This window comes from Python bivittatus, unplaced genomic scaffold (assembly GCF_059951505.1).
Source record: "Python bivittatus isolate LINGU-HERP-01145 unplaced genomic scaffold, Pbiv_v1 ctg000310_np1212, whole genome shotgun sequence".
Classification (NCBI taxonomy): Eukaryota; Metazoa; Chordata; class Lepidosauria; order Squamata; family Pythonidae; genus Python; species Python bivittatus.
In genome coordinates, this window is record NW_028277054.1 from 11,748,715 (window position 1) to 11,756,076 (window position 7,362).

Here is a 7,362-nt window from a genome sequence, read left to right on the forward strand (position 1 = left end):
GTGCCATGGATTGGATGCACGTTTGCAGGCAAAACCGCTTAAATAGCCTGAGACATGTCTGAGCCCAAGTCATGCCGGCAATGGCGGAGCTTTGTTCAGGAGGGGCAGCAGGCCAGGGTGGAAAGTTACATTCAGTTGGTCAACAGCAGGGCAAGGATAGGCAAAGAGGGGCCTCCTAGAAGCTCTGGATTTCAGCTCCCACAATTCCCTGCTTTTGGCTATACTGGCTGACATTGATGAGGATGGAAATCCTAACTACCTAGAGGGCACTAGTTGCCTATTTATTTATCTATCTATTTATCTATTTATCTATTTATCTATTTATCTATTTATCTATTTATCTATTTATCCATCCATCCATCCATCCATCCATCCATCCATCCATCCATCCATCCATCCAATTTATATGGCCACCCATTTCAGTAAGTGACTCTGGGTGGCATATAATCCCCAAAATTATGAATTAAATTAAATTATTAAAATAATCTCTGCCAGATTATTTATTTATTTATTTATTAAATTTATATGCGGCCCATCTCCCCCAGAGGGTGACTCTGGGCGGCACACAATTAAAATCCAACATTAAAAGCAGTAAAAATAAATATCCATATGAAATTACCTAAAAAATAATACTATATAAAAAGACCATATACATAAAAAGACTATAGAATTCAAGATGACGGGGTGGAGGCAGAATCAATTACCCCACCAGCCAATTCCAACAATGCGAGCCCCCATCAGGCCCCCAGGCCATCTGGCATAGCCCAGATTTCACACTCTTCTGGAAGGCCATGAGACTGGGGGCACACCAGAACAATCCCCAAAACAAAGGATAAAGTATTAAACTGTCCAACAAAAAAACTGAAGGTGTGTGTTTTCTTGGTATCATTTGCCCCAAATACATCTGCTTATCATATTTTTAAGTATAACAGACAAAGTTGTCCTCAGGGGTGGTAATGAACTGCTTCCTCTGCTCTGCTTGGCCTAAACCTTCAGTCAAAATGAATGATGCTCTAATACAGTGTTCCTCAATCTCAGCCAAGTTAAGATGGGTGGACCTCAACTCCCAGAATTCCCCCAGCCAGCATGCTGGGGAAATTCTGGGAATTGAAGTCCACTCATCTTAACGTGGCTGAAATTGAGCAACACTGCTCTAATACATAGCCTTAGTAGACTGGAGAAAATTCATGACATTACGGCATGTTTTTCCCTGCTGGGTCTCTTCCCACCAAGGAGACACTAGGAGCTGGTGAATTTGCAATTCTTGGGCTGCAGTTGGTCCTTCTCTTAATCTAAGAAGCCATCTACTGGATATTAATTCAGATCTTCAGAAAATGGCATGTGTCTACTCCCCAAACCTGGTGGCCTGGAAGAGAGAGAAAAGGATGTTGGAATGAGAAGGGAATGAGAGAAATTAAAAGAGGTGTAACTAGAGAGAGAAAAAAGGGATTGACATAGAAAGAGAATGGGTGTCCCACCCAGTTTTGGCCCTCCCCCCATCTTTCCTTGCTCTGTTTATCCCTGGAGGAATGCTACCTTAATGGAAAAAGGGTTGTCCACCTCTGCATTGGAACAAGAGTCACTTCCCACTCTGGTGTTTTAAGACAGGGTTCCTCCACCTCAGCAACTTTAAGATGGGTGGACTTCAACTCCCAGAATTCCCCAGCCAACATGGCCAGCTGGGGAATTCTGGGAGTTGAAGTCCCCACATCTTGAAGTTGCCAAGTTTGAAAAACACTGTTCTATAGTAAAGAAATGCTGAGTAGAAGTCAGCCAGGTAGGTGCTGAAAATTAAAACACAATTAAGACCATGGTAGGGGAAAGGTGCATACCTTTCAGGTGCAAGTGGAATTATAAATGACCAACTGAAGGACTAGAATTGTTCTTTGGTAATTCTGCATGGCTGGCTGGGGAATTCTGGGAGTTGAAGTCCACCCATCTTAAAGTTGCTGAGGTGGAGGAACCCTGTCTTAAGAGGTTTGGGGCAAAGTCTCAGAATTCCAAGCCAGCACACAGAAGGGATGGGAGTGCGGACAGGAGATGATGGCATTTACAGTCCACAACATCTGAGGAAGCCTGGTTGATGGAGGCTGATCTGAAGCATTTGATCCTTAAGAGCCAGGCCATAACTAAAACGTCTTTAAAAGGAGCCTCGAAGCAACCTAAAAGCCGGCGGCTGCCATATGGACACGCTCTCTGCCAAACTAGCAAAGGGATCAGGTTGCAGGACAGACTGGCAGATAATACCACAAGCATTTTAGATACAAAACATAAAACTGCCAAAACCACCATCTGTTTTCAATGAAAGCTAAACAAAAGAAAAGGGAAAGAGGGTGGATGGGAGAAGAAGGAACCGGTTCATTGATTCTCTTCCAAAAGAAGTCATGAAAGATGTAAATATAGGCAAGATGGGAGACCAGCGGGGACTTTCATCTTCTCCCTGACCCTTCGACTCATTTTCTGTGTATTGTTTTAATAGTACTTGTTTTGCAAAATATTTCTGGATACTTTCATTTAAAAGAAGGCAGATTAAGGAGAATACAATCCAAAAGTTATTAGCCTCAGGGGTATCTGCAAGGTATGTTTTTAAAAAAATCAAGATGGTGGCCATGACGGTGCCATCAAAGTTCCACCTATTTTTTATGTGCATCGCAAACAACTTCCATCATTCCCAGTTAGAACAGCCAACCCCACTGGAAACAATAAGAGCCGCAGTTTAACCTGTCTGAAGGACACCAAAGAAGGAAGGCGGATGCTGAGAAAGTGACTGTATAACATGCTAAGCCATGAGCCCCATTCCACAAACCGCTGCTTGGTATCACATGTTAAGTCACAAAAAAGCCAGACACCTTGTGGTTTAGCATGTAGTATGAATCCGGACTGAACGCTTCACATAAGAATCTCTACTCTGTATAATTCAGTTCTCATAGAAGACCCTCAGATGCCGCTTCTCATAATACAGAGAGTAAAGAAGTTGACCTTGACAGAGATATGCAAGCTCTGTTGCCAAGGCTACAAGGGACAAAACATTGCTTAAGTCCATACGTTAATTAATTAATTAATTAATTAATTAATTTCTATAGCCGCCCATCTCAACCAAGTGACTCTGAGCAGCGAACAATTCTAAAACAATAAAAATCAGTTAAAAACAATACAAAAAGTGATATATTCAGCAGCCGAGAAAATTATCATGATCATTATCAATAGAGCCAAGAGACAGGGTCCTTAACACATTCAGGGCCCCAGGCCCAAGCACATAGCCAGGTCTTTAATGCCAGATAATGGCCAGATAACAGTCAGAAGCAGCTCAGGCAGATACCTCCCTAATTCCCTGAACTATAAGGAGAAGGAAGTACAACACAGTGAGACTTGCAAGATTGATGTCAGCCCCACTAGATAGAGCAGACCAAGAAATCAACTCAACAGAGTATCTAAAACTACTTTAATTGAGATTGGCTATAATAAGAGAATCTTGCGAGTCTGATTGTGTTGTTCTTCCTCCTCCTCCTCCTCCTCCTCCTCCTCCTCCTTATATTTAAGTGAATTAGGGAGGTGTCTGTCTGAGCCACTTCCAAATGTTATCTGGACGTTCTGGACTTAAAAACACATTTACCTCTTGTTGCCTTGGCAACAGAGCTTGCATATCTCCATCAAAGTCATCTTCCTTACCCTCTACACATGAAGACCTGGATTCAATCTCTGCAATAAGTTATAATGACTTTTTACTTGGTGTTTGGATTAGTTTGTAGCATGAATCCAGACAACTGTACCTTAGTTGTGGTATGAACCAGGCTAGACGTGGGTTATGAAGATCCAGGTTCAAATCCATACTTAGCTGACAAATTTCCTGGATGATTGCCTTGTACCATCATTGTGAAGCTAAAAAGAGGAAGAACAGTCAACAGGCTCATCCCTTGAATTCTTTGAAGGAAGGGTGAGCTATATAAACTTAATTATTAAACAACTCTATTATCTATCTGGCTGCACCTTCCAATCTCTGAGATCTAGTAAAAAATTAAACAGACTTCCCCATTCCCAAACCTAAATTCAGCCCGCTTTTTTGTAAGGGGCCAGTGGAATACAATGGAGCAAGTACACCATGGAGCAAAAAACTCTGAGTAAAAAATGGGCAGGGACTGAACTTTCCACATAGCTATTTTTGAAAAGTTAGCAGCAATACCCTTCGTTCCTTTTTATTTTATGCCAGATCTGATCATTTCTAAAAAATAGTTAAGGAAAGAAAAAAACTTGGCCCAGTACGTGATAAGACCCCTGTCTTGAATGTGGGGGTGGAGGGTAGAGACAGCTAATAAAAGTTTATAGCTTTTCATTACATGCTATAATGGGAAATGGTGTCGTTTTCTCTCCAGGACATCATGAGCCGCTCCAGGTTGTATCTGGATCTTCCATTTTAGACATTTTATTTTATGGCTGTAAACTGATCCACATCTGAAGAGAATCAGCTTCAGCGTTGGTTTTTGAAAATGGGAATAACTGTACATCAGCTACAAAAAATAAAATCTGGTTCAACAATCATTAAGACAACCCCCTCCCTGCCCCTAGACATAGGAATGCAGCAATTCAGTCAGTCCATTTATTACAGTCTTAGACAAGAAGTGTATCCATGAGTGATCTGCAAGCACTTACAAATCTATCTTAAGAAATCAGTAAATAACATTTGAAACAAAATTTAAATATATCTATAAAGCAAGCTGACTAGAACCGGCGAGTAAAGTCCAAAAGGAGCAATCTGTGTCTAGGTGAAAAGTGAGGTACTATCTATAATGACATAAAATGTGATAACATCTAAAGTTACAAAAATGTGATGGTATCTAAAATTGGCGTAGTGTGTGACGATATTTATAACGGCATAAAATGTGATAATATCTAAAATTACATAAAATGCATCCGGGTAGCAGGAGGTTGGCCTATTGCGGTCCGGCAGATCGTACTTGCTGCAGCGCGAAACTTAGCCACGTGCCATGCAATCAATGGCAGTTTATCTGTAAGCAGAGATTTGAACATCACCCCGGGGAGTCCCGTTTCCCAAAATGTGTAGGGGCAGAATAATAAGAAAAATGCTTTAAAATTAGTAATAACAATGATTATTTATTTATTTATATATCAAATTTTTATCACCGCCCAACTCCCTCACAAGGAGGGACTCTGGGCAGTTCACAGCCAAACAATTAAAAATCAATAAAAACATAAATAATACAGTATAAAATACAATTATTAAATATAATAAAATCCAAGCGATGGTGATATTATTTCAGCCTGTGACCAGATAATGTCGGTCAAAGGTAAGACTATGGAACCAGCCACCCCCAAAACTGACTATTCCCATCCCCACCCCATGCATGATGACAAAACCAGGTCTTCAGTTTTTTCCTGAAGTCTGAAAGGGAGGGGGCCAACCTCACTTGTGGGGGAAGAGTGTTGCAAAAGGCAAGGGCTGCTGCAGAGAAAGCTCGCCTCCTGGACTCAGATTATGAATTATGAATGCATCTAATTATCTGCATTAATTCTTTCAATTCATTAATTAGCAGAGCACCAAGTCCCAATCACCAACTAAAAGGTGAAGACCTGGCTCTGCCATCTGGCATGGGGTGGGGAGGGAGGTCATCAGATATGGGGTTGGCTACCCCTCTAGAGGCCTGGTGTTGCTTCCATCGGCCTCCTGGATTTTTCCTCTTCCTTTATTCTGTGCAAATGTGTTTTTTATCAATTTTAACTATATATTTATTTATTGTTTTCATCTGTTGTAAGCTGCCCAGAGTCCCCCACTGGGGGGAGATGGGCAGGGACAAGTTTAACAAATAAATAAATAAACTGGAAGTGTTACTGCTAAGATTGGAATGTTCCCACTCCCACTTTGGAGTGGGAACATACAGATGAAGGTTGTGGGGGACTAAATGTTTCCCTAAATGATCTTTTCAACCAGAGCAACAGGAAAATGCTCTATTTACAGACATCTGCTTTCTTGCTTAACTGTGAATCCACAGATCCATGCAGTAACGTTCATAATGTCCTATGTTGGCCTTAAGATGAAAAAAAGTGAAGGTGTGAACACGGAGATGGAAGGGACACTTGAATATTGCATGTTTGCACAGAAGGACAACAATACAAGAAATAACCAAGGCAACCAGCTATAATATGGTTTTTGATCCGTTTTGGACACGGAATGCCCTGTTCCCAAATGACAAGGTAACATCTAAACTAGCTACGTGTTGAAGCCATTTAAACCTGTTGAGGTATAAATGATAAGAGATCAAAACACCAAAATACTTCATTTGGTAATTGGAAAGAAATGTGGCAGTTTCCCTCCTCCCACATTTGGGCCTACTGATTTAATAAAGCGGGTTGATTGGGGAAGAACCTCAACTAGAAATTCAAATACTATTTTCTTCCCTGAAACAAACAGATCAGGGACTAAAGAAATGATGGTTTAATAGTATGATTAGGAAGCATTTCATGCTGTCTTAGTATTTGAATTTCTAGTTGAGGTTCTTCCCCAATTAATCCGTTTTATTAAATCAGCAGGCCCAAATGTGGGAGGAGGGAAACTGCCACATTTATTTCCAATTACCAAATGAAGTATTTGTCTTACTTTGTTTCATTGTGTATTTCGTGCGCATTTAAATAAAGACATCCAAGTCAGAGATGCATGTTCCAAAGGAAGTTCCGGATTCTGAATTTAGGCAACTGGAGGGTTGGAAGAGCTGGAAGCTATGCCACGCCACGCCACATCTGGCCAATGAACCCAACTTCTCCCTATGTCCTGGGATGGGTTGTGATGTGTTCTGCAGAGATACCAGGAGGAAATACACCCTGAACATGTTCAGGAAGATACAGCGTGTTTGAAACCGGCCACTTGTCTAGGATGTATCCGCACAACACAGTAAACCATAATGAACAAACTTCAATGGCTGCCTGGACGAAACAAGTCATCTTATGGTTTAAAATGATGACCCGGTTCATGCCACAAGCTATCGCATAATTTGCTTCGTCACTGCGGTTTGAAAAGGATGGTTTCAAAGTGATGCAAGCCCAGCCGGACTTAACACACAACAGGCTGCCCCATAATGACTGGGTTGGGTTGGATTCACTGATTTGGGCACGGCGCGCGGCGGGAAGCCGCTTACGGTGGCTTACAGTACTTACACTGGGATCACACCATGGAGACCTGTGCTAGGTCAACCAGGCTTCAGGACGAGCGGGAATTCACACGACCCGCTTAACCCGGCCACGGGTTCCGAGCTCGCCTAGGCCACCCAGCCGCAAACGGCCCCAACGGGGCCCCCAGGAGACAGAGCGGAGCTGAACCGGACGCAGCTCCAGGTCTGCGGAGGCCAGCTGTGC

General features: G+C 42.1%; 1 long non-coding RNA gene across 1 annotated transcript; it reads right to left on the minus strand.

The window, feature by feature from the left end:
• Nucleotides 1–627: 627 nt before the first annotated feature.
• On the minus strand, nt 628–7,336 carry LOC148216135 (uncharacterized). The gene is made up of 3 exons (XR_015796014.1): nt 7,165–7,336; nt 3,771–3,879; nt 628–1,366 (listed from the first exon to the last, which is right to left on the minus strand). It is a non-coding gene; the product is annotated as an uncharacterized LOC148216135 (long non-coding RNA).
• Between the last annotated feature and the right edge of the window lie 26 nt (nt 7,337–7,362).